Source organism: Bubalus kerabau, unplaced genomic scaffold (genome assembly GCF_029407905.1).
Source record: "Bubalus kerabau isolate K-KA32 ecotype Philippines breed swamp buffalo unplaced genomic scaffold, PCC_UOA_SB_1v2 scaffold_78, whole genome shotgun sequence".
Lineage (NCBI taxonomy): Eukaryota > Metazoa > Chordata > Mammalia > Artiodactyla > Bovidae > Bubalus > Bubalus kerabau.
In genome coordinates this window covers 821,370-849,044 of record NW_026577932.1, presented here as the reverse complement: position 1 = coordinate 849,044, position 27,675 = coordinate 821,370, and the positions used below count along the sequence as shown (strand labels likewise).

Sequence of the window (27,675 nt, the reverse complement as noted above, 5' to 3'; positions counted from 1 at the left end):
TGTTTATTCCATTTCTTCCCCTAAAGATGGGTGGAGGAAAACAGTTGTGTTCAATTCAAGCTGCACCTGCTGACTGTCTTTTTTCAGTTTCAATGGTTTGGGAGAGATTTTGTATGTGTGTGTGTGTGTGTGTGTGTGTGTCATTTTTTTTTTTAATTGGAGGACACTTGCTCTTCGATATTGTGTGGTACGTCAACGTGAATCAGACACAAGTTTTCACGTATCCCCGACCTCTGGGACCTCCTTCCCTGTCCTGCATCCCAGGCCTCTAGGTCATCCCACAGCACTGAGCTGAGCTCCTTGTGCTGTATAGTAGCTTCCCATTAGCTATTTACACCTGGTCGTGCTTTTGTCTCAGTGTGTGTCTCTCTCAATTCGCCCCGCCCTCTCTTTCCCCTGCTGTGTCCCCCAAGTCTGTCCTCTGTTTTTGCCCCTCCGTTTTTGCCCTGCATTAAATAGGATCATCAGTAGCATCCTTCTAGATGGCACACACACATGCATTCATATACCCTTCTTCTGTGCTGCGTTTTTGGGTGGAGTTTTACAGCGTCCCTGCCAAGACATTGGAAGCCTGTATTTACCACGAGGCTGGTGTGAACCTGCTCTGGGGTCACGGGGTTCCAACCAGCTAGGTGGTTTCTGAGGGCTCCCCGAAGCCACAGTGTCGGCTTAGACTGAAAGAGAGTAGCAGAGTTGTTGCTTTAAAGAATTTATAAACTTTCTGTGAGGGGCCAGAATTTCCACTCTGGGGTCAGGTGGGAGAATCTGGAGGCTGATTTTTTCTCAAATTATCCATGGGCGCAACTTTCTAGGGTGTCCGTATCTCTAACGAAGAGCTTACTCTTAGGAACTAAAGTGAAGTGAAAGTCGCCCAGTCGTGTCTGACTCTCTGCAACCCCGTGGACTATACAGTCCATGGAATTCTCCAGGTCAGAATACTGGAGTGGGTAGCCTTTCTCTTCTCCAGGAGATCTTCCCAACCCAGGAATCGAACTCATGTCTCCCACATTGCAGGCGGATTCTTTACCAGCTCAGCCACCAGGGAAGCCCAAGAATGCTGGAGTGGGTAGCCTATCCCTTCTCCAGGGGATCTTCCCGACCCAGGAAATCGAACCAGGGTCTCCGCATCGCAGGCGGATTCTATACCAACTGAGCTACCAGGAGCTGAAGGTCGTGTATTTTCTCAGTTGATCTTGTAATTGACTGTGCTAATCTCCTGTCACTCTTGGGACAAATGACCCTAGACTTCCTGGCTTGAACAACTCAACTTTATCATCTTATGCTTCCAGAGGTCACAAGTTCGAGATTAGTCTCAAGTGTGTCGAGGAGGGCCATGTGCTTTTCCAGAGGCTTTCGGGAAGAATGCACTCCTTGCCTTCTCCAGCTTCTAGAGGCCCCCTGCATTCCTTGGCTCAGGGCCCCTTCCTTGTATTCAAAGCCCACAGCGCACCACCTTTCTGATCACTCTTGCGTGGTCACATGTCTTCAGCTGCAGCCTGGAGAGATTGCTCACTTCGTGCGGGGCTCACGTGCCCCCGCCGCCCAAGATCTTTAACTTCGGTGCTTCTCCAAAGTCCTTTTTGCCATACACAGTCGTGTTGTCACAGGGCCCAGGTATTACGGCATGGGACTCTCAGAGAGACTGTTATTCTTATTCCATTGACAGTCTTTCCATTCAGTTCAGTCGCTTAGTCGTGTCTGACTCTTTGCCACCCCATGGACCGCAGCAGGCCAGGCCTCCCTGTCCATCACCTACTCCCGGAGTTTACTCAGACTCATGTCCATTGAGTCAGTGATGCCATCCAGCCATCTCATCCTCTGTCACCCCCTTCTCCCACCTTGAATTTTTCCCAGCATCAGGGTCTTTTCCAGTTAGTCAGTTCTTCGCATTAGGTGGCCAAAGTATTGGAGTTTCAGCTTCAACATCAGTTCTTCCAGTGAATATTCAGGACTGGTTTCCTTTTGGATGGACTGGTTGGATCTCCTTGCAGTCCAAGGGACCCTCAAGAGTCTTCTCCAACACCACATTTCAAAAGCATCCATTCTTTGGCGCTCACCTTTCTTTATAGTCCAGCTCTCACATCCATACATGACTACTGGAAAAACCGTAGCTTTGAGTAGACGGACTTTTGTTGGCAAAGTAATGTCTCTGCTTTTTAGTGTGCTGTCTAGGTTGGTTATAGATTTTCTTCCAAGGAGTAAGCGTCTTTTAATTTCATGGCTGCAGCCACCATCTGCAGTGATTTTTGGAGCCCCCCAAAATAAAGTCTCTCAGTTGTTTCCACTGTTTCCCCATCTATTTGCCATGAAGTGATGGGACCGAATGCCAGGATCTTAGTTCTCTGAACGTTGACTGGGGATGGGGTGGTTGGCGGTGGGGTGATGGGGTAGAGGTGAGCAGTCATGTCTCCACCACCCACTTCTACCAGGGACATTCAGCAAGGTTTGGAGACTTCAGGGGATCTCATGGGCAGACGCCACGGATAGTGCTCAGCCCCTAAGAATGCATGAGTTAACCCCCCACAAGGAGTTACCTGGCCTGGGGTCTACACATGCCCAGCCTGAAGAACCCTGCTGCTGCTAAGTCGCTTCAGTTGTGCCCGACTCTGTGTGACCCATAGACGGCAGCCCACCAGTCTCCTCTGTCCCTGGGATTCTCCAGGCAAGAACACTGGAGTGGGTTGCCATTTCCTTCTCCAATGCATGAAAGTGAAAAGTGAAAGGGAAGTCGCTCAGTCGTGTCTGACTCTTTGCGACCCCACGTACTGCAGCCCCCCAGGCTCCTCCGCCCTGCACAAATGTAATTTCCAGGTGACTCTCATGCACTTTGCATTTGAAGCACCCTGCCTTGCAGTATTAAGTCAGCACTGGGAACCGCGGTTGGCAGTCCTTTCCACATAAAGACATACAGCCCTCCCCAGGCAAAGGGGGTCGTTTAATAGTCTCAGAGAAGGCTGTATGCAGGCAAGTGGAAACCTGAAGATCTTGACTGGGTCTCTGTGATTTCTGGGACTTATTATTCTCACTGCCTTCGTACTGCATTCATCCTTTCAGTCTTATTACATTTCTTTCTTTTTCTGCTGCCCAATCTATCTAATACATGGACCATTTATTTGGTGTTGAAAAATCTGTTTTTTATTAGGCGATTTCTATTATGAACTTAGTTTTTTTTTTCCCCTCCAAGTGGCCTTTTGCCAACTGTTTCTCTTACGCGTGTGTTCTCTTTATCCTTGGCAGTGTGATTGCAAGTCCTTGACAGCAAAGATCATGCCTTTTGGGATTGCTTTCTGGTGTGCAGCACGTCAAGCATATGGTTGGTAATGTCAGTTACTAGCCATGTCCGTTGAAATGCGCATTGTGTCTTGTGGTTAAGGCTCATGTACCAGACCAGCCTTTTATATCTTGCTGTCGATTCCGGTTCGAGTCTTTGGGGGTTGAGGGGTTTGCCTGTTGATGTTCAGGTGCTAAGTGGCAAAAAGAAGCCTTGGACCCCATTTGAGGAAGGGAAAGGCTGACAGCCTCATTGCTTCTCCTACGCAGGTGTTGTTTTATTTGGGTGATTGAAGCGTTGGAGGTGTGAAAAAAAATGAAATGAAATCGGCTTATGTGGCTTGCTGGCAGGACAAGCAGAGGACAGAGAGTGAGTTGATGTCTCCCTGGACCGCATGTGCCTTGCACACCGGGCCGATGGAAGAGTTCTTCTAAGAAGCCAGCTGGGGAAGCATTTGCCTCCGAAGGTGCTGAGTCACCTCGAATTTGCAATCCTCACGGTGATCCTGAGTCAAGCATCACTGTTTGGGGCTACCAGCAAGTTTTAGGAAAAGAACTTTGTTGTGGAAAACTTTCTTTTTTTTTTTTTTCTCGGTCGAGTGATGTTTCATTGCACTGGTTCTTGTTGAATGTGTCTTTGGGACAGTAGTTTTAAGAGGAAGGCTGTGTGTTCTTCCTGATTCCCCGTGTGAGGCACGACATTTCCTGACTTGGGCGATGGGGAGAGGGTCAGAACCCACAGAGACAGTTCCAGCCTTCAGCTGTCCTTGTTTTTTTTTTTTATTTTTTGACTGTGCTGGGTGTTCATTGTGTACCACATGGGCTGTTCATTGCTCCACACTGGATTTCTTTAACTGTAGCGCAGGCTCTGTGGTTGTGACTCATCTCACGGGGGCTCTTGGCAGACCAGGGAGCCAGACCCGTGTCCCCTGCATTGGCAGGCGGATTCTTAACCACCGGACCACCGGGGGTGTCCCCAGCTGTCCTTTTTTAATTTTCATTTTGTAAAAAGTGAGGTGTAATTTGATACGTAATCTTGTATCTGGGCTTCCCTGGCGGCTCAGCTGGTAAAGAATCCACCTGCAATGTGGGAGACCTGGGTTTGATCCCTGGCTTGGGAAGATCCTCTGGAGAAGGAAATGGCAACCCACTTCAGTCTTGTCTGGAGAGTCCCCGTGGACAGAGGAGCCTGGTGGGCTACAGTCCACGAAAGAGTCAGACACGACTCAGTGACTAAACGCACATTGTATGAGCTTAAGGTGTGCGACATTTGATCGCAGTGGGTTCAGTAAACCATCACCACACTTATTTACTTTTTTCCTCATAGTGAGAACTTTTAAGATTTATTCTCTTAGTAGTGTTTACATACAGACTCCAGTGTTCACTAGAGTCATGTATTTGTTTTTTTCTCATGATGAGAACTTTTAAGATCTATTCTCTTAGCAGTGTTCAGACACAGACTCCAGCATTATTAACTGGAATCATGTATTGCATCGAATCCCCAGGATTTATTATTCACTTGGCTGTGCTTGGTCTTAGTATTAGCATTTGGTATTCCACGCTTCTTGACGGCCTTAGGGGGGTCTTAGTCCCCTGCCCAGCAATTGAACCCGGGGCCCCCAGCAGCGGAAGTGCAGAGTCGCAGCCACTGGCCCACCAGGGCAGCCCCAGGACTGACTTTACGGCTGGAAGTGTGCACCTTTGATGCGTGTGTGACCCACGTCCCCTCTCCCCGCCTCCTCTGCTCTGTTCTCTGTGACTTTGAGGAGTCTCTGCTTCTTAGGAAACCAACCACCCTGTCTGACCTGACTTCCCCCAAGAGGCACCCGGGATGTCTCTTGTCCTGGACACGTTGCGCTTAGGAGGGAATAGACCTTCCCTTTCGTTTGCCATGCCTGCATCAAGGCGATCTGAGCCCCCGAGTCCTGTCCCGAGAGCAGAAGACAGTTCGTGTGATCGTCTCTAGAATGTGCAGTGGAAGTGTTAGTCCCTCAGTCCTTTCCAACTCTGCGATCCCAGGTACTGTAGCCCCACCAGGCTCCTCTGTCTGTGGGATTCTCCAGGCCAGAATACTGGAGTGGGGTTGCCACTTCCCTTCTCCAGGGCGTCTTCCCGGCCCAGGGGATCAAACCCGGGTCTCCCACAGTGGCAGGTAGGTTCTTTGCCATCTGACCCATGGAGAAGAGAAAGTTGTTGAGATTAGGGATGGGTGTGGCTGTAGGTGCATGTTTGTGTGTGAGAGAGTGTGTAAAGAGGTGAGAGGGACAGTCTGATGAAACCGCCTGGAATGCAGGGAACATGTGAGGAGATGTGCTTTCGAGGACAGCCGGCAAACCTTTGCCAGCGGGCTGGGTGTGTGACCTGTGACTCAGAGTGATGAGGGAGATCCCAGGGGTCATTTCCTCCCAGCCTTCTTGTCGAAGGCACGGGGCAGTGTCTCCGTTCACATCTCCAGAACACTCTCTAGGAACTCTTGATGGTCGATGGAGGCGATGTTCCTCCGCTTGCCTCACGGTGTTCTACAGGGCTGGCATCATCAGATGAGCAGTCCCCGTGTTCCTTTGATGACTGGGTCATTTGTCAGAGGTGGGTTGCACCCTGATCTTCCTGGAAGCTTTGACTTCTCACGGGGTAAATTCTTCCCTTCCTGTCCACATGCAGAAGCAGGCACATAGGAAGCAAATACTTTCAGAAATAAGGTGGATTCTCCCGTTGGGAAACTGGGGTTATTTGAGCCAAGGCAAGTTTCTGACCTTATCCAAGATTTGCTGGATGAAATCAAAGGAGAGCCATGTAACTGGAGATTATAATTTTTTTTTCATTTTTGCGATACCAAGACTTTTGAGAGTCCCTTGTTCTGCAAGAAGGTCAAACCACAGTCTGTCCTAAAGGAAATCAACCCTGCATGTTTCTTTGGAAGTGCTGATGCTGAAAGCTGAAACTCCAGTAATTTGGCCATCTGATCGGAAGAGCTGACTCATTGGAAAAGACCCTGATGCTGGGAAAGATTGAAGGCAAGAGAAGAAGGGGACAACAGAGCATGAGATGGGTGGATGGCATCATCGACTCGATGGACAGGAGTTTGAGTAAACTCTGGGAGCTGGTGATGGACAAGGAGGCCTGGCTTGCTGCGGTCCATGGGGACTCAAGGAGTCGGACAATGGCTGAGCGACTGGACAATATCACGACTGATGTTCACCTGGAAGGAACCCTTAAATGGGAACCGCTTATTGAGTTTTAGGCCTAATGCTCTCAGTAACCGCCCATGTGACCACTCACTGGCCCCAGGGGAATAAACAAATCATCCTGTTTCTTTGGTTTGCCGGGCCCTTGCGCTCCATGCTCTCCGAAGGTCCCAGCTCACAGTACAGTTGCTCCATCTTCAAGACTGTTCACATTGACCTGCCCGGGCGGTCCTGTGGTTAAGCATGCGCCTTGCAGTGCAAGAGACGTGGCTTCAGCCCTTGAAAGGCTTCGTTTCAGACCAAAACGAAGGTCCCGAGTGCCACACCAAGACCCAGTACAGCCAAATAATTTTTTTTTTTTAGAAGGGGAACTCTTGACAGCCTGTAGTTTGAGTTACTGGAATTATGGCGGGGGGCTAGCTTTGTCACTCGCAGAGGTAAATGTTACGTGTGGTGAAACCTGGTGGCCAGCACTCTGTCTTTGGAAATTCTCTTGTTACCCTTTAGGGAATGCTCTATGCTCATTCTGTTCCCTGGAAGTTATTAATGACACCACTAACTTGAACAGGAACCGGGAAAAGGACCCACCTTCCAGCAGTTTGCATCCTGGAGGGCTTGTCTTAGAGTGAGACCTGAGAGCCTTTCTTATCTAGCCAGCTGGACGTGGTATAATTAAAGGCCTGTTTGGACCACCCTCCCATCTTGGTAACCGCAGGCCTGTTTTCTGCGGTCTTGAGTCTGTTTTGTAGATAAAGTTTGTTTGTGTCATATTTTAGAGTCCGCCTCTAAGTGATATCATGTGAGGTTCGCCTGTCTCTTTCTTAGTGTGATTGTCTCTACGTCCATCCACGTAGCTGCAGACGGCATCACTCCATCCTTTTTCACGGCTGAGTAATATTCCACCGCATATACTACGTACCTCGTCTTCCTTATCCATTCCTCCATCAGTGGGCATTTATGTTGGCTCCCTGTCTTGGCTATCGTGGCTCGTGCTGCTGTGAACATAGGGATGCGTGTATCTTTTCAAAATCTTAGTTTTCTTTGGGTATATACCCAGGAGTGGGATTGCAGGGTCCATATTGGCAACTCTTGTTTTTAGGTTTTTTTTTTTTTAATGAAGCCCCAATTTATATTCCCACTGACGGTATGCGAGAGTTCCCTTTTCTCCACACCCTTTGCGGCTTGTATTATTTGTAGACTTCCTGATGATGGCCATTCTGACCAGTATGAGGTGGTCCCTCGTTGTGGTTTGGACGCGGCATTTCTCTGATGTTAGCGATTAGCCGCGTTGAGCATCTGTTCTCGTGCCCGTTGGCCATCTCTGTGCCGAGACTCATTCTTTACAAGGAATTTGCCCTTCATGTGCATTCCTAGGTACAGAGTCCTTCAGTCGGTCGTGTACAGGGACTGCACCAAGCCATCGTTAAGACCTGTTTGTTGACTTGTTGGCGTCGAGGGAACCCTGGGACATCTCAGTCATGGAGTGCTAGAAAGACTGTCAACGATTTAGGTTTCCACGTTTTCAGGACGCGGCTCCCTCTCTGAGGTTAGCGTTCTCCGAATTGTTTATGTTGCAACTCGAGAACAACAGAGCCTGGCTGTGAATGCCGGGCTGCCTTTTTGGTTAATACATATTTGATTGCGAGACTAGACGGGTGATTAATTGGCTGGATCTCTGCTGCTTGTTGATCGCTCATGCACTCAAACAACTGGACGCGGTCCTGGCCTCACCGGCGAAGCTTTCGATGCTAATGGAAGGCCTCTGTTAACTCCTGCGGATCCTGACCGTGAGCACGACCCAGGACTGTGGAAAGCCAGTCTCAGTGGAGGTGGAGGTGTAAAGATGACACTTTTTTGCGCTTTCTGTTTGGGAGTTTTGGCTGTAGTCTTTTTGATGCTTTTGTGAATGATGTCTTCTTAATTTCATTTTCAGATTGTTGATTAGTACTTGCAGGATATTACATTTTCATGCAATAGGAGAACTTTTTTTTCTTCCTAGTTACAGGAAGAGATCTTTTTTTTTTTCTCCTGGTTCACTGCCTGTGTTTGTGGCAGTGAGTTTGTATTGACTTGAAAGACCTTCTGAGGGCTTGTTTGCACCCTTTGGTTAGCCTCCAGTTTTTAGTTCCTCAGAGCATCAGTAAAAGAGGCTACTAGATTAAAAAAAAAATTATTTAGAGAATTTTCATTGAAGATGATTTACTTTGGTTGGTTATAAACCACAGCAAGTTCCAGAAATAGTGCCGAGAGGTCCTGTGTACCGCCTCCTCCAACGGTGCCGTTGTTACATAACTTGAGATCAACAGCCAAAGCAGGAAATCGGCATGGCATAACATAGTCACTTTGTCCATGGCTCCTGCTGGGAGTGCACCAGTTTCTGCTTGCACTCATTGGTGAGTTACACGTTTTTAAAGATAAGCATACGTAATATCTCGTCTCGCAGACCTTGAGTGGAGGATAAATGGAACAAAAGGGGATGGAATGAGTTAGGGCTTTTAAACAGGCACCCGTTAAAAGATTCCCTTGACTTTCCTTGGCGGCCGAAGTGGATGGGACAGGTGGCAGCCCACCCCGGAAGGCACGGGTCGCTTTGGGTGGTTAAAAACCCAGACGTGTGCAGTGCCCGAGCTCCCATCGCGGGTGTGCTCCTTTGGTTTTCAACGCTCAGATAATACAAGCAAGTTTCCAGGTCCGGCAGGGGCATGGGTGAACGCAGTGTGGAAGAGAAATCGCGCCCCCCCCCCCCCAACTTGTCTATTGCAACCCGAAATCACCGAGTCTGGCTTCATGTCCTTAATGAGTTGCCACGGCCCTTCTTCAGTAAATGGATGCAACAGCCTCTTCTGTTCCCGTTTGGTGATGGTTTGCGATTATTCCACGCCATCGAGATCCCTCTTTGGAATTTCTTCCCTCTCTTCATTTTGGATGATGGTGTACCACGCGTCTGGCTGGGACAGTGGAGATGCTATTAATAAACTGATACGTAAAATGGACATGACTGTCCCACCCCATGGAATGTGGTAGAATGGTTTTCTCCCCCTCCGCCCCCCACTCCTCTTGGCTTGGTCAGTGATAGTCACAAGACAGCCCGGAGATGCGTGGCTCTCTGTGGGGTCGCAGGAGTGGGACAGCATCTCTTATCTCGAGAGCCACCCCGTGTGCACAACGCCCGGGGGAGCATCCCAGACGAGCCACTCAGGAGCTCACTCAGGACCGTAGGTGTCGCTCTGGCATCGAGAAGCGCCCCAGCCCCCAGTGTGTGTGAGGTGTCCGATGCAGTTGCAGGAGCTGCTGCTGTGGCTTGAGCCCCTGAGACGTGATGATAAAACTGGGAAGTTGGTCGGGAAGGTCACTGACACAGGGGAGGCTGACCGATTCTTACAGAGGCTTGCGGGCTGAACCAGAAAGGGCCTGGTGGGCAGAAAGGAGATGATGAGATGACTGTTGCCTGGGACTGGGGAGCTGGGTGTCGCAGCTCGTGAGTGCCGAGGGAGGGGGTTCAGGACTGCTACTGGGGTTCCTGGAAATGCTCTCTTGATTGAGCTGATGACCATTGCACGAGTCTGAATCTACTGAAAGCTCTTCACTTGCACACCTTCCATTGGGTGAATTGTCTTGGTACGTGCTTTCTATCTCAGTAACGCTATTTTGGAAAAGACCCTGATGCTGGGAAAGATTGAAGGCAAAGGGAGAACGGAGTGGCAGAGGATAAGACCGTCAGAGGGCATCACCGACTCATGGATGTGAGTCTGAGCAAGCCCCGGGAGTTGGTGATGGACAGCGAAGCCTGGCATGCTGCAGTCCATGGGGTCGCAAAGAGGTGGACGTGACTGAGCGACTGAACGACAACCACATTATGTAGGGGGATCGTTCATCGTGCATTTGGCAGAAAGTACTTAGCTCTCCTTTGTGACACTGGAGAGTCACGGGAGCCAGAGTCAGACACGACTTAGCGACTCAACAACAGGAGCTGTTTTAAAACAGATTTGGAACTGCTTTCATACTTTGTGCCCTGAACATCCGTCCCGTGATCACGTGTGGTGGTCAGAGGCGCTCCCCGCTCCCCCACCTGTGAGGACAGGGTGTGACTTCGCGTTTGGGTAGAGCAGATTCAGAGATTTCGGCTCCGGAAAACATATCCAGGTCTGTTATCTCCGCTCCAGCCCCAGTTAGGAACCGGGCGTCCACAGTGAGTGGGCAGACAGTGGCTGTTATCAGAGGAAGTGGGGCGGTGTCCTCTCTGTGTGTACATTTTCCCTTTGCTCAGCCCCCTTTGACTCCTCTCTTCCAGCAAACAGACAGCCAAGAGAAAGCGTGAGATTAGGGAGGGGGCGGGGGCATGGCATGCTGCTTTCATTTAGAACAAAATACACATCTGGGAGGGAAGACAAAGCTTCCCACCCTTCCAACACAGAGATGAAGATGGAGACATCAAAGGGGGAGACTTGGAAAGCGTCCTTCTGAATATTGAGGGGTAGGAAAAATTTTAAACACAGGGGTACCTCAAGTCACCCTCATCACCTTTCGTGAAATTGACATCAGTTCAGTTCCGTGTAGTCGTGTCCGACTCTTTGTGACCCCATGGACCGCAGCATGCCAGGCTTCCCTGTCCTTCACCAACTCCCGGAGCTTAATCAAACTCATGTCTATTGAGTCAGTGATGCCATCCAACCATCTCATCCTCTGTCGCCCCCTTCTCCTCCCGTCTTCCATCTTTCGCAACATCAGCGTCTTTTCTAGTGAGTTGGTTCTTCGAATCAGGTGGCCAAAGTATTGGAGTTTCAGCTTCAGCATCAGTCCTTCCGATGAAGATTCAGGGTTGTTCCTTTCCCCGCCGTGGAGGGGAAGTGCTTGACGCACGTGTGTGTTCGTGTGCGTGACCCCCAGTTCTATGGTTTGCTCTCCAGTGAATCTCGCTTGGAAATGATTACAAGTTTATCCTTCGAAGTCATGTGAACTATTTCTCCATTCATAAGCAGAGCTCTGTTTTTAAAAAAAAGCACATCCAGGTGGTCATTTCATTTTCCTAACACTCAGCAATTTTTGCCATGAGCTTTGTACAGTTGGCCTCGTGCTTAAGCTAATCAGGGAATGACTGAAATTAACCGTCGGGGGCGACGGAGCCGAGATGAGAGTGAGGGAAGACATGGAGTTTGTGTCTCTCCAGGAACTTAGCAGGCATTAGTGGGGGGCCTTGCGATTCATGGGGTCACAAAGAGTCGGATACTGAACTGAACTTGGGTGGAAGGCAGACAAGACAGCTCCAGGGGTTGTTATTTTTTATTCTTTGTTCTGGTTATTTTTATTTGTTTTTCATCTCTCTTTTTTTTTTAATCTTTTTTTTTTTTTTTCTCTCTTTTCTCTTTGTATTCTCTCCGAAATCCCACTGCTTGTGGGATCATGGTTCATGGGCCAGGGATCAGTCCTGAGCCCCTGAGTCTGGAAATGCTGAAATAACAGAGACTCCCCAGGCCCCAAGGAATAGTAATCAGAGTGAGGTCTCCATCTCAACACCAAGACCCAGCTCCAGTCAACTGCCCACAAACTCCGCCACTGGCAACCTCAGGCCAAACAACTAGTGAGATGGGCACAGTTTCCAACCCATCAAAAAAAAAAATTCCCCATCAGGTTTAAAAAAACATCAGCACTTAGTCTCCTAAGAAATGTTGTCTGCTGCTGCTGCTAAGTTGCTTCAGTCGTGTCCGACTCTGTGCCACCCCATAGACGGCAGCCCACCAGGCTCCCCCGTCCCTGGGATTCTCCAGGCAAGAACACTGGTGTGGGTTGCCATTTCCTTCTCCAATGCATGAAAGTGAAAAGTGAAAGTGAAGTCGCTCAGTCGTGTCTGACTCCTAGCGACCCCATGGACTGCATGCAGCCTACCAGGCTCCTCCGTCCATGGGATTTTCCAGGCAAGAGTACTACCACTGTCTAAACAGCTGTCTGGTTTTTTTTTTCCTGATTGGGGTGTTGGTTGGAGCTCTCGTTGGGGGATTGGTAGAGCTTGCGGGATCTTGTTTCCTGAGCAGGGATCAAACCCAGGCCCCCTGCGTGGAGTTTGCAGTCTGCACTGCTGGGGAGCCAGGGAGGTCCCTGAAGAGTTACCCGTTGCTACTTTGTTGCAGCACATGAGTCACATGTCTTCCTTGTAAGCAGGTGTGGACTCAACATAGCAGTGTGGACCGGCAGAAGAGGCAGGCTGGGGATTGAAATTGCTGAGTGAGGAAGTGTCTCAAGGCCGAGGGGAGGAGGGACCACCCCACCTTGCCCCAGTGGGACCAGTGCTCCTTTGCGAGTTTCATCTGCAGGCAGAGGATTTCTTGGTGTGACTTCCTGCGTGTTGCAACCCGAGCAGCCTGTCCCGCCTCTGACCTCTGCTGTGTGGACTCCAGCCTTATTCCCGGGTACCCGGTGCGTTCTCAGTGGCCAGGGTCACGTCCCCACCTTGGCACCTGAACCTGGACTTTGGGGCTGGAGTTAGCCGTGTGGCCGAGGTGGGGAGGGAAGGATAAACGTCATCGGTGATGGACATGTGGTTTTTTTGGGTGCCCGCTATCCGCAGGCGGGAACGTCTGTCCTCCCTGAGCCTGCACGAGGCATCCACATCTGTGGAAAGGCTCTTCTTTGTTTGGCAAGCGGGACAACCAAACTGAGGGTAGTGACGTGCCAGGCCGCCAAGACAGAACGTGGACTTCAGGGTCCATGCTCTCTGCAGGGCAGCGCTCTGGTTCTCAACCGCCAGAGGTTTATTCACCCCGAGTTCATGGCACTGATTGCTCTCAGGATTCCACAGGGACCTCGGGACTCGGGGTGGGGTCATGGGCCGGGAAGCTGGAGGCCTGGGCTGGGTGCATGGGAGCCCTGGAAAAATTGGACGGTGTCCGGTTCCAAAAACCATCTCTTGGCGTGAGACAGGCTTCCTTGAAGGCAGAGGCCAGACTTGGCCTGCCACCTGTTTTGGTACAGCCTGCGAGCTCAGAATGGTTTTGTATTTTTAAACGGCTGGAAAAAGCCTCCTATTCCGTGACACATGAAAATGCTATGAAATTCCCAGTTTTGCTGGAACCCAGCCATACCTGCTCGTTCAGATAGCGTCTGGGGTTGGTTGCCTTCTCCCTCCAAAGGGAGAGTTTCCCTCGGGCCCCTGGAATCTTCCTGTGTTGACTCTCTGGCCTTTTCAGAACCAGCCTGAAAGGGGATCTGAAACGGTGGGATCCCTGCCTGTCTGACTCTTTGCCACCTGGTGGACTTGTAGCCTGCCAGGCTTCTCTGTCCATGGGGATTCTCCAGGCAAGAATGCTGGAGTGGGTTACCATGACCTCTTCCAGGGGATCTTCCCGACCCAGGGGTCAAATCCACGTCTCATGCATTGCAGGCAGATTCTTTACCAGGTGAGAAACTTGGGAACCTGGTATTCCACAATTAGAGAGTCACGTGTTTGACATGAAACTGTGTCCCAGTTAAGATGTGATGGTCCCAGGAAAGGTAGAGTGCATTAAACCGGGTGTATGTGCACATGTGTGTGTAAAGTCGCTCACTCCTGTCCGACTCTTTGTGATCCCGTGGACTGGAGCCTCTCCAGGCTCCTCTGGCCGTGGAATTTTCCAGGCAAGAATACTGCAGTGGGTTGCCATGCCTTCCTCCAGGGGATCTTCCCGGCCCAGGGATGGAACCCGGGTCTCATATTGCAGGCAGATTCCTTGCTTTGTGAGCCATCGGGGAAGCCCACATTCAGCTGTGTCAGCCATGTATATGGCAGGGTTGCAGTGGATGGGTTGCTGGCTTCATCAGAGCAGATCAGGGCCGGTGCATAAAAAGAGGGGTACAGGGTGCCCCTGTGCTCAGTGGTGAAAGATTGTCGCTAGGAGCTGTGAAAGATGCCACGATTCTTGGGCCTCCGAAGGACAGGAATTCGTTCTGGGGCTTGTGATGAAGCTTCATGGCTCAGAGCTTGTGTGTAATAAAGTTTTAAAAGTAAAGTATAAAAGAGATGGAGAAAGCTTCTGACATAGACACCAGAAGTGGGCAGAAAGAGTGCCCCCCCACCCTGCTGATTTTTAGCAAGAAGTTATTTTACCTATTAGCAAGCTGCTAAATTAGAGGAAGGAAATGTCTCAAAATTCAGAGACTGGCACCAGGCCCCTCACCCACAACATGCATTCTGAGATAACATTGGCACCAGGCGAGTCATCCAGGGCCATAAAACGACTGAAGAAAGGCAGTTTTCCGAGCAAATGCATGGTTTCATTAATATCGCTTTAGAGGACATTAGGAGAGAGAGAAAAAAATGACACTTTGCAGCCTGTTTCCTCCACTTGGGGACCCGTGGCCTTCCAGCCCGTTACCCTCTCAGTGGGAGAAGAGAGGAAGTTGGGTCATCAAGAAGAGACCTTTATCAGAAATTCTCTGGTGTCCAGTGGCTAAGACTGCCCTCCCAATGCAGGGCGGGCCCAGGTTCGATTCCCGCCCAGGGAGCTAGATTATGCATGCTGTGGCTAAAGACCCTGCATGCTTAACAGCTAAGGCCAGGCACCGCCAAACAAATAGAAACTCCCCCTAAAGAGACCTTTGTTTGTCTCTCTTTGGGAGAGAAAGAGAAACTCCTATTTTTTCTTCATACCCGTCTCAGAGTTGCTGGTGGATAAAGGCCACTGCTTAGCTCCCATCTCCAGAGGATGAGATGGTTGGGTGGCATCACCGACGCGATGGACATGAGTTTGAGCAAGCTCCGGGAGTTGGTGATGGATGGGGAGGCCTGGCGTGCTGCAGTCCACGGGGTCGCAGAGTCAGACACGAACGACTGAGCGACTGAACTGAACTGAAGCTCCTCTCCTTGGAGGAAGATGTTCTGCTCGCTGTAGGTCTTGGGGGACAGCCCAGTGCCATTGGTACTCAACACAGTTGAAAGGCAGGGCCCACCGCTGGGAGGTGGTACAGCTAGGATTTGGCGTGCAGTCTTCTTCCTGGGTGCTGACTACATTCTAGCACCTTCTGTGGAAGGCTTGGCTTAACGTACTGATGGTGGTGATCCATTTCTTGCTTTTCTACCCTTTTTTTTTTTTTTTTTTTTTGATATGGACAAATTTTTTAAAGTCTTCATTGACTTCGATACAATATTGCTTCTGTTTTCTGTTTTGGGATTTTTGGCCTTCAGGCAGTGTGAGATTTTAGCTCCCCGATCAGGGGGTGGACCCTGTACCTTTTGCATTGGAAGGCGGAATTCTTAGCCACTAGACCACCCGGGAAGTCCTTTACCCACTGTTATTTTTCTGGGTTGCTTCTCCTGAAGGCTGGAGTTTTCCAGGTGGAGCTAGTGGTAAAGAACCCACCTGGACAAGCAAGGAGATCTGAGAGACCCGGGTTCTAGCCCTGGGTCGGGAAGATCCCCAGAGGAGGAAATGGCAACCCACTCCAGTGTTCTTGCCTGGAAAATCCCACGGACAGAGGAGCCTGGCAGGCTATTATACACAGGGTCACAGAGTCAGACACTCCTGAACAATTGACAGACACACACACACACACAGCCCAGATCTTTTTCACTATTAACCTACATTGAAAGCTGTTAGAAGAATCGTAGTCTGGAAACTTCTCTGCTTTCTCCTGTGCTCCTCTGACAAGATCTACAAATAACTTCAGGGAGAGCTGGGCACATGGCTCTTTGGTCTCCTTGGCCTGGGAGGTATCAGGGTAGGAACTGAGGCTCCCAAGGGCCTTGGTGTTCTTTGGGAGATGGTGGGTGGAGCCAGCTATTCTGTTCTTCCTGGACCCACCTCTGCCTGCCACTTCTTGTCTCTTTAAATATGCTCTGTCCACACCTTCCCTTCCTGTCCCAGGAGCTGGAACACGTGTGCAGGAGCGCAGAACAGGACGGATCACGGTGCTCTCAGGAGCTGGTCGGACTGGGATGCTCAGCTGTTTTAAGTATGAAGTAGAAGAGCCTTTGGAGAAGGCAATGGCACCCCACTCCAGCACTCTTGCCTGGAAAATCCCATGGATGGAGGAGCCTGGTGGGCCGCAGTCCATGGGGTCTCTAAGAGTCGGACAAGACTCAGCGACTTCACTTTCAGTTTTCACTTTCATGCATTGGAGAAGGAAATGGCAACCCACTCCAGTGTTATTGCCTGGAGAATCCCAGGGACAGGGGGGCCTCGTGGGCTGCCGTCTCTGGGGTCACACAGACTGAAGTGACTTAGCAGCAGCAGCAGAAGAGCCTTTAAGAAGGGCCTCCTGTTCTAGATGAACAAGTGTATGACTCTAAGGCCCTGTGCTTTAGTTGGACAGTGAGGTGGTGGAGGGGTTGGGTTGCATCTGTAGCAGAGGGTGTCACGGGTGCCCTGAAGCTTCGATGTGGCGATTGCCTCAGCGGAGAGTGGGTGAAGTGCCCTGGAGCTCTGGGATGGGGGAGCATGCAGCAATGAAGCGGGGCAGGTCTAGAGAGGAGAGCCATGAAGGAGCATGTCCACAGGAACGCAGGGAGCTGGGGGAGGTGGGAGGGAGCAGCCAGAGAAGCAGGGGCTCTCGGGCCTGCAGAGGTGGTTCAACACCTAGAGGTTGGGAACCTCCTGTGAGAAGCTAAGGGTGGTTTTCGGTGTTGGGGAGCAGCTGCTGGAGACGGGGTGACGGGCGAGAGGCTGGAGGTGGCTGGGCGCGTGCATCTTCTGGGAGGTCCAGCCCTGAAGGTCAGCAGAGAAGTACAACAGCCTTTGGGCTTCCCTGATGGCTCAGTAGGTCAAGAGTCTGCCTGCACCGCTGGAGACCTGGGTTCGATCCCTGGGTGGGGAAAGATTTCCCTGCAGAAGGGAACAACAACCCACTCCAGTATTGCCTGTAGAATCCCCATGGACAGAGAGTAGACTGGCGGGCTACAGTCCATGGGGTTGCAAAGAGCGGGACACGACTGAGCACGACGAAGCACACACCAAAGCTTTTGGGAAGGAAGCTAATGTGCAGAGAGCGGTTTTAGTGTGGGGGAAGACCACGTGATTGGGTGGACGCTAATAGGAGGTGAGGCTTCCCTGGCTGCTCAGACCAGAAAGAATCCACGTGCAATGCAGGAGATGTGGATTCCATCCCTTGGTTGTGAAGATTCCCCTGGAGAAGGGCATGGCAACCCACTCCAGTATCCTTGACTGGAGAATCCCATTGACAGAGGAGCCTGGCGGGCTACAGTCCGTGGAGTCCCAAAAGAGTCGGACATGACTGAGCGATTAGTACTTTTTTTTTTTTTAACAGGAGGTGAGAGGTAGGAGTTGACATACAGGATGCGGGCTGTATTTCCCTCCCTTGGAAAAGGAGAGGTGGGTACATTTCTTCTGAGACGCGTGGGAAGGTGGTGAGGGTGTAGACTTTCAGAGGGACGGATTCGAAAACGATTTCTCTTTAAAAACTTTACCAAAAGATGACCAAATATGAACGTCTCGGTTTTGTAAGAGAGCCAAGGGTCCTAACTCAAGGAAAGCCAGACGTTTTGGGACCAGCTGGTGCAGGAGACGAATTAGGCTTTCAGACTGTGCTTCGGAACAGAGGCTGTAAGCTTGGTGTAGAGAGCTTGGCGATGTCTCTCCTTCCTTCCTGCCCTTGTCTGCGATCACTGGCCGTACTTGGAATCAGAAGAGTCCTGTTCTATCTACCCTAGATAAGACTTTCTGTTTAACAGGCTGTTTGAGCTCACTGCTTGGGTTTTTAAAAATCAATGGATTGGGACTTCTCTGGTGGTCCCATGGTGAAAGATTCCACACTCCAGTGCAGGGGACCTGAATTGTACAGTCAGGTCCCACATGCTGCAACTAAGACCCAGGTGGTGGTTTAGTCGCTAAGGCGTGTTTGACTCTGTGTGAGTCCCCATGGACTGTAAGCCCACCAGGCTCCTCTGTCCATGGGATTCTCCAGGCCATTCCCTTCTCCAGGGGATCTTTCCAACCCCAGGGATGGAACCTGGATCTCCTGCATTGCAGGCAGATTCTTTACCAACTGAGCCACTGGACGGGGTGTGTGTGTGTGTGTGTGTGTGTGTGTGTGTGTGTGTGCGTGCGCGTGTGCGCGCTTTCCTGGTGCCTCAGTTTTACCAGGTAAAGACCCGCTGCATCCACGTAAATAATTTTAATTTTTTTTAAAGCCACCCACTGTTGGTGGTGTGTGTATGGGCTTCCCTGGTGGCTCAGTTGGTAAAGACCCAGTGCATCAAGTAAATAGTTAAAGAGGAAAAAAAAAAAAAAAAAAAAAGGCTTGAAGCATAAACCAGGGCAGACTGAAAAGGATTGAGCGAAGATGGTCTCATTGAGCAAATATTCTCCAGCAGGGCTTTTTCCGCCATGATGACGCGTATCTGTATCCTTGCTGTCTGGTGTGGGAGCCGCTGGCCACTTGGTGGGTGTGGATTTACGGGGCGTCTCGTGAGCCAGCAGGATAAGGCCTTCTGTAATGTCCTATCAGCAGAGCCTCCAGGGGCCAGGGCTTGGGGAAGCTGAAAGTAGCTGGGAGGAAAATGGCCTGGGTGGGGTGAACACAGAGGATTGGGAGGGGAGAAAGTCTGCGTGCTCGTGGCCCCTGCGAACCAAAGCTGGGCTAGCTATATTTTCCTCTCTTCTTGCTTCTGTTTGTTTCTTTGTATTTATTTTTTATCTTTGGCTGTGCCGGATCTCTGTTGCTATGTGCAGGCTCTCTCTGGCTACGTGCAGGCTTTCTCTAGTTGTAGTGACTGGGGGGGCCACTGTTCTTTGCTCGGGTTTCTTCTGTTGCAGACCTCAGGCTCTGCATCAGGCATCCACAGTGTCGGCACTTGGGTTCAGTACTTGCGGCTCCCAGGCCCTGCAGAGTACAGGCTTAGTAATTAGGGCACTTCGGCTTAGATGCTCAGACTTTGAGGATCAGGGATCCCACCTTCCCTAAATCAGCAGGCAGATTCTCACCCATGGCGCCCCCAGGGAAGTCCCAGCTTCTGTTTCTTCTTACTCATTGCTTTTGTCGTTCACTCGCTCAGTGTTGTCCTACTCTCTGCGACCCCATGGACTGCAGCACACCAGGCCTCCCTGTCCTTCACCAACTCCTGGAGTTTGCGTAAACTCCTGTCCGTCGAGTCGGTGGTGCCATCCAGCCATCTCATCCTCTGTCGCCCCCCTCTCTTCCTGTCTTCAATCTTTCTCAATATCAGGGTCTTTTCCAGTGAGTCAGTTCTTCGCATCAGGTGGCCAGAGGATTGGAGTTTCAGCTTCAGCATCAGTTCTTCCAGTGAACACCCAGGACTGATCTCCTTTAGGATGGACTGGTTGGATCTCCTTGCAGTCCAAGGCACTCTCAAGAATCTTCTGCAACACCACAGTTCAAAAGCATCCATTCTTTGGCACTCAGCCTTCTTTATCATCCAACTCTTTCACATCTGTACATAATTACTGAGAAAACCATAGCTTTGATTGTATGGACATTTGATGGCAAAATGATGGCTCTGCGTAGGTTTGTGATAGCTTTCCGTCCAAGGAGGAAGCGTCTTTTAATTTTCTACTTATTTTCTTACAATTTAAGAGGAGAAGGGGATGACAGAGGATGGGATGGTTGGATGGCATCACCGACTCGATGGACATGGGTTTGGGTGGACTCCGGGAGTTGGTAATGGACAGGGAGGCCTGGCGTGCTGCAGTCCATGAGGTTGCAACGAGTCGGACACGACTGAGTGCTTGAACTGAACTGAAACTATAGGAAGCTTGGAATTACCTGGTTTCTCTGCTCAGCTTAGGGAACTGATCAGTACCCAGGGCCCTTTGCTAATTCGTTGTTAATGGATCATTGCCGGCCGTCTCTGATGACGGCAGGGAGGAGGAGGTGAACGTACTCTTCTTGGGTTCGGGGAGGGTGGGAGAACGCCACAGCACGCACATCTCCATTTCCTGCCCCTGCTCAGCAGCCCCCATCTTTAAATATCAACTCTTGTCAAGCCGTCCACCCTCTCTGTGGACTTTGCAGCCTTGAGAAAGGAAAAGATCATCTGGAACTTTCCATCTGCGCACCAAGGGGTCGGAGCCCATTGAAAGCGTGGGCTCAGTTGTGTGAGCGCCATCAAGCAGTCACGTGATTTGGGGAATCTTGTTAAAAACCCGTCGGTTTTGTTGGGAGAGAAAAACAATCTTGCAGCTGCGTCTTCTGCAGCCTCCTCAAGGCCTTTTAGTCTAGCGCTTCAAGTGCAAGCCGGGCGTCATAAAAAAGGAAAAAATTAGCAGAACCCGTTGCTTAGCCGGGAGCTCCTTGCTCTATTTGTGTCTTTCCCCACTCATCGCCCTTCTGCAGAGAACACTTCCCCAGTCCCCTGCCTTCCCCTCTCCGCAAAGCAGCCCTGCACCACGTGCCGTCTGCCGTCTGCCCCTCTCCCCCGCTTGGCAGAAGCGCCATCCGAGTTGCTGTGAATGCCACATTGTGGGGGGACCCCCCTCGCCTCACCCCAGCTGCTCTAGCGCCCTCTGCTTCTACCAGGCCTGCTTGTCCTGGGACTCGGGTTTGTCCCCTGCCCGAGGGGCTCCCCAGAAACCCCCATGCAGGCAGCAGCAGCATCTCGGGGTGGGGGGCATTGCAGCATGTCCCCGCTTGGTTATCCAGACTTCAGAGTCCAGTGCCCACGGCTCTGAACAGCTTGCTTATTTGACCCTTTCGCTTCCCTGGTGGCTCGGATGCTAAAGAATCTGCCTGCGGTGCAGGAGACCCAGGTTGGATCCCTTGGGTCGGAAAGATCCCCTGGAGAAGGCAGTGGCAACCTGCTCCAGTATTCTTGCCTGGAGAATCCCCATGGACACAGGAGCCTGGTGGGCTAAAGTCCATGGGGTCGCAAAGAGTCAGACACGACTGAGCACACACACACACACACACACACACACACACACACACACACGTCACTATCCATCCACACCACGTATTCATCTTCCCAGACTGAAAGTCTGTCCCCATTAAATACCAACTCCCCGTCCCCCCACCGTCAGCCCCTGGCCCCCAATACTTTGTCTTTATGCATCTGAGTATATTGTGGGTGCTTACAAATGCTGGAATCACACAGCATTTGTCCTGTGCCAGTTTCTTTTACTTGATATCATGTCCTCAAGGTTCACCCCTGTTGTAGCAGGTATCAGAATTTGCTGCCCCCCCCCCCCCTTTTTTTTTTTTTTAACTGCTGAATCCTATGTCATTGTATGGAGAGACCTCATTGTATTTATCCACTCATCTGTGGATGGGTATTGTGGTCCCTTCTGCTGGAAGAGGGATGTTCCCCAATCTCTGGGCTGCAGACCAGTACCTCTGTCTGATCAGCGGTGGCATTAGATTAGAAATAAAGTGAGTAATAAACGTCATGCATGTGAATCTTCCCCAAACTACCCCCCACACCCCTATCCTACCCCCTTCCCGGTCTCTGGAACAACTGTCTTCCGTGAAACCGGTCCCTGGTGCCAAAAAGGTGGGGGATCACGGCTTTATATACTTCTTTTCTGCTGTTGGGACTGCTCTCCATCTGAGTGTACAAACATCTCTTTGAGATCCACTTTCGGTTCTGAACACGATCAGTTGAGTCGCTTCGTCATGTCCAACTCTTTACGACCCCGTGGACCACAGCACACCAGGCCTCCCTGTCCATCACCAACTCCCAGAGTTTACTCAAACTCAGGTTCATTGAGTCGGTGATGCCATCCAACCATCGCATCCCCTGTCGTCCCCTTCTCCCGCCTTCAGTCTTTCCCAGCATCAGGGTCTTTTCCAATGATTCAGTTGTTCGCATCAGGTGGCCAAAGTATTGGAGTTTCAGCTTCAACATCAGTCCTTCCAGTGAATATTCAGAGCATGACCTAGCAATGGCTGTAACGACCGCCATCATTTCAAAGTAGCCATGGGTGTCAGCGGTATTTTTTAAAGTATCTGAGACATCTGAAAGCTGATCCGAAAACTCCTACAGGGTCCTACCGGTTAGAATCTCAGGCTGTGCAGTTTTCACAAGGGCCCGTTGCCCACGTTTCTAATGCAGTTACCAATAGAGTTATGCAAAAGGTGAAAGAAAATAAAGTTCTTGCTTCTCCTCAGCCCCCATCCAAGTTCATGGACACCCTTGACCTGTGGCCTGCGGGTCCATTCCAGTGTGGTCTGCAGACCGGGTTTCCCAGGACGCAGGAGGGACCTGCCTCCTCTGTTCACTGCGGGGACTGGTACCTCTGCCCTGGTAGCTCCAGCTGGTATCCCAGCTATGGAAAATGCTTGCTCAGCTGTGGGGCAAGCTTCCCTCTCCCCAGCTTATGAGTTCATTCATCCCACAAATAGCTGGGCCTGTGCTGTGTGCTTCCCTGGGTGCTTGGGGTGCCTGGTGGTGACCCGACAGGGGAGGGATGAGCAAGCGTCCCTCCTGAGATTGACTGGATCTCAACAGTGATGAGAGTCACGGGGAAACGCAGGCGGCCGTGAAGAAAGTCTCTCTCCTCCTTAGTCACGTTGAGAGGGAGCATCTTAAGGTAGGACCGGAAGAAGGACTGGGGTGAGAACACATGCCTGGCCAAGGACCAGCTTGTGCAAAGGCCCTGAGGTTGCCCGGAGCAGAGGCGGCCAGGGAGAGAGGGGAGGGACTGGCCCCTTTGCCGGGTGTCTGGAGACTGACTTAGAAGTTAGTTCTATCCTGGGAGTATTGAGCAGTAGCTCGGAGGGGAATGCCAGGCTGATGTCTGCTGCTTCTCAGTGGAGAGAGACCTGGAGGAAGTCAGGAAGGGAAGTACGTTGAGCAACGCTGCCTGCTAGAATATTTCGCAGGAGTGGTTCCTTGGCCAGGGGCAGGTGGCCAGGACACAGGGAAGGGAGGGGGTCGGTTAGAGACAAGACTTTGGAAGTTTGTTAGATGTCTTAGGTAGGCTCAGTTGGTTAAAGAAGCCCCCTGCCAAGCAGGAGACTCAAGTTCGATCCCTGGACCGGGAAGATCCCTTGGAGGAGGGCATGGCAGCCCGCTCCAGTGTTCTCGCCTGGAGAATCCCATGCACAGAGGAGCTTGGTGGGCTACAGTCCATGAGGTCGCAAAGAGTCAGAGACAACTGAGGATAGCATTTTGATTTCTGCTGCCTTTCTCCTCCCTTTCGTTTTCCTGCCATGGAAACCCATGACGACACAATCCTTCTTAATGCGTTTATATTCCTGTCTTACGGTGTATTCCTTTTAAATCTCTTTGAGACTTGAGGGCAGAGCCTTAGCTTTCCTGGCTTTGAGTGTTTAAGATCCAACCCATATTTTACTGAACGTAACGGAACGTTCTTTTCTTTTTCTGGGTCCTGCGTTCCTTGGTGTTTGCACACGTTTCCTGATGAGAACAGTGCAAGCATCAGTCTAACTTGTAAGAGAGGACGTTGTGGGGACCCTCTGAGCTGGAGCATCTGTTCCTGGGCTTTCCCTGGAGTCTCTAGACTCATGGGAGGGGGGTAATCATTGCTATATAAGAAAGCGTTCTCACTATTTGCATTTATAGAGTTTGCTTTTTTAAAAAGAAACTCTCTGGATTTTCGTGGAAAACTATCTCGATTTTCTTGGAAAAATTATATAGTCTCCCTAGTGGTGGTTTGCCTTTGCTTCTGTTCTAAGAGCTGGTTGTGAACAGGAGGAAATAACCTATCTTGTCTGTAATGTAAATGTGTTGGTCTTTATAGCATATATGGCACGGAAAACGGTACCAACCGGGTCGCCGTGTCAGTGGTTATGTACATCCGCTGTTTTGGAAATCAAGTGTTTTGGTGTTCATGCACTCTGTATTTTTCCTTATTTGTTGAGGGGGTGCTATCACTGGTATATAAGGAGGCCTTCTCACTATTTGCTTTTAAAGAGCTTGCTTTTTAAAAAAGAAATTATCTGGAGTTTTCGTGGAAAAATTACATAGTCTCCCGAGTGGTGTTTTGCCTTTGGTTCTGTTCTAGGAGCTGGTTGTCAACAGGAAGACACAACCCATCTTGTCTGTAACGTAAGTGTGTTGGTCTTCATGGTATATATGACAGATGAAGCAGTACCAACCGGGCCGCCGTGCCAGTCTTGGAAATCAAATATTTTTCGTGTGCATGCACTTTCTGTATTTTTCCTTAATTTGTTTGCACGGGGAAAATTATTTTTTTTTCCCCTAGAGATTTTGAGTGTAAACAAGTCCCGATCCTGTTTGAAGTGCAGGCTGTCTTGGCTTTTTTTCCCCCCTCTTTTTTCTGCCCGAGAGCGTTGAAGACTTAAGCACGGGGCGATGTGAGTGCACAAGGCAACGGTCCTGCCTTATTTTTCCTTCTAGTCCTGTTTCCTGTGGAAGAAGTAAGAGGAATGAGTGCAGCTGCGGAAAATGAAGGGGTGTGAGAGAGTGTGTGTGTGTGTGTGTGTGTGTGTGTGTGTGAGAGAGAGAGAGAGAGAGAGACACTCAGAGAGAGAGGAAAGATACAGTCTCTCTTTGTATAGCCCAGCCAGCTCTGTGCAGAGGTCTGGCTCAGGGAACTTTCCTAAACTTCTCTGGCCATGCATTTTGGGGTAAGAGGTTAGAGGTGAGTTCAAAGTAAGCAAACAGAGATGGCAGAAGAGACCATGTGCTGTTAGAGATGACACCTGTGTCTTCCCGCATTCCGTGTCTGGGTGCTCTGTGACTGGTAGGTTTCAGAATCGGTCAGGGTATTTATTAACTGGGAGAGAAACATGGGTGACTGTCTGGTCCGGTCTATTCTGGGCTCAGATGTGGAGCTTGGGGAGGGTGAGGCTGCCTCCTGGGTCCCTCACAGGCAGCACTGGGGCCCTGTGTGGCCCCGGGATCCTGTCTTCGGGGGTGGTTGACTTCTGTCTGTGGAGGGCCAGGTTGTACCTGTTTCGGCCGTGGAAGTCCCCATGGTCTGTGTTGCCTTCTGTCTGGAGTGGGGACACAGCCCTAGACCCATGTGATGAACTGAATGTGGCTGTACCTAGTCAAATTCCATTGACCTCCAACTTACTGCAAATGGCAAGGTTCCATGCTTTTTTACGGCTGTATAATATTCCACTGGGCATACATGACATCTCCTTTATCCATTCATCTGTTGATGGACATTCAGCTTGTTCCCCAGTCTTGGGTTTTGTGAGTAGTGTTGCTCTGAACACTGGGGTGCGTGTATCTTTTCGAATTACAGTTTTTGAGTTTTTTGGAGATACACCAGGAGTGGAATTGCTGGGTGTCGTATGTGAGTTGCAGAGGTTGGGCTTTTGAAGAATGAGTGTAGCTGAGAAACACACCAGCCATCACCTCTGAAGAGGTTGTGTGTTCTTCTTTCTCAGATACCGTGGTCTATGTTTAATGTCAGAGAGGAAAGAAGGACTGGAGACACGTTCGTTGTACGAGGCCCTTTGAGAAAAACAGCTGTTCACATCTTGTGTGTGCATGGCTAAGTCGCTTCACACGTGTCCGACTGTGTGACGCTATGGACTGAAGCCCACCAAGCTCCTCTGTGCGTGGGGTTCTCCAGGCAAGAATACTGCAGTGGGTTGCCATTCTCTTCTCCAAGGGATCTTCCCAACCCAGGGATCGAACCTGTGTCTCTTACGTCTCATGCATTGGCAGCTGCGTTCTTGACCACTAGCTCCACCGGGGAAGCCCAGTTCACATCTCATCGCTGCTTTATTAACTGCAGTGTGACTTAAATAAGTCACCATACTCCATTTAGCCTGTATTAGTCACTAACCCTACACTTGCAGTAAAGCAGTTTTGGGTGGAAGTATTTCGGTTCATTTTTGTCATCAGCAAAATTTTCTGTAAGAGGCTGGATGGTAGATATTTGGGGATTTTTAGATGGTATGGTATCTGGATGTCGTGTGGCAAAAAGTGGCCATTGGTTGTATAGACAGACGATGGGCAGCCAGTCACTTTCCCCTCCCAGGAGTAAGCTCTGTGCCCAGTAAGCAGCAGCTGCCCCCTCCCCTCCAACCAGCCCCCCAAAACCTCTGTCCTGCTGTCTGCGTATGTGACTTGGACCACGCCAGAATGTCACTGTGTCTGTCCATTTGTGACGGCCTTTTTTTTCCAGCAAACATCACGTCCTCAAGGTTCAGCTGTTATGTAGCATCTGAAACTCTTTCCTTCTTTATGGCTGAGTAATACTGCACCGTACTGTGTACCAGTAAGTGCGTTACTGGAAGTAGATTTTCTCTGGTTACTTAGAGTCACTTTAGCTCAGCACAGTTCCCTAGGAATCATCCTAACGGAAGGAAGGCTTAGGAACACAGTCTTTCCCATTTGAAGGTCAAGGAGGTCTAGAGAGGCCCTGGAACTCACCTGCCTATGAGAGTACATGTTGCATGGTGTTGGAGTCCTGAATCGGGGAAAATGTCTGTGAAATAGAAGATAGGAGGGGTCATCAAGAATGCATTTCAGTCACTCAGTCATGTCCAACTCTTTGCAACCCCATGGACTACAGCAGGCTAGACTTCCCTATCCTTCACTATGTCCCTGGGTTTACTCAAACTCATGTGCATCGAGTCAGTGATGCCATCCAACCATCTCATCCTCTGTCGTCTCCTTTTCCTCCTGCCTTCAGTCTTTCCCAGCATCAGAGAGTCTTTTCCAATGAGTCAGTTCTTTGCATCAGGTGGCCAAAGTATTGGAGCTTCAGCTTCAGCATCAGTCCTTCCAGTGAATATTCAGGACTGATTTCCTTTAGGATGGACTGGTTGGATCTCCTTGCAGTCCAAGGGACTCTCAAGAGTCTTTTCCAACACCACGGTTCAAAGCATCAGTTCTTTGGTGCTCTGCCTTCTTTATGGTCCAGTTTTTACATCCGTCCATGACCACTGGAAAAACCATAGCTTTGACTCTATGGTCCTTTGTTGGCAAAGGGATGTCTCTACTTTTTAATGCATTGTCTAGCTTTGTCATAGCTTTTCTTCCAAGAATGATAACCTGTATTGACCAGGCTCTCCTCATTTGCTCACTGGGGAATTTTGTGACCCCCCTGAGAAGGTGACCCCACTTCTGCAGATTGGGTCTCCTGGGAAGCCGACTCTGGGTGGGGCGTTGGGTATGAGAAGTTCCGGCTGGGGGTGGGACCCTCTTCGGGATCGGCAGCTGTGGGTGGGAGAAGAGGAGGAGGACGAGGCCAGTTTCAGAGAAAGGGGTAGCAGGGCATGATGAAGCCACATGGCCTCAGGTGACCCCGGGTGCCAGCACCACCCACTCCTGTCAAGAGGCCTTGGCAGCTGTTGCCTGCCCACCGACCGTTATTCACTGGGGGCATGCCTT

General features: G+C 50.5%; 1 protein-coding gene across 6 annotated transcripts in view; it reads left to right on the top strand.

Annotated features, from left to right (window-relative positions):
• Positions 1–27,675, top strand: part of LOC129641155 (F-box-like/WD repeat-containing protein TBL1X) — a 245,089-nt gene that overhangs the window by 17,473 nt on the left and 199,941 nt on the right. The window lies entirely within an intron of this gene.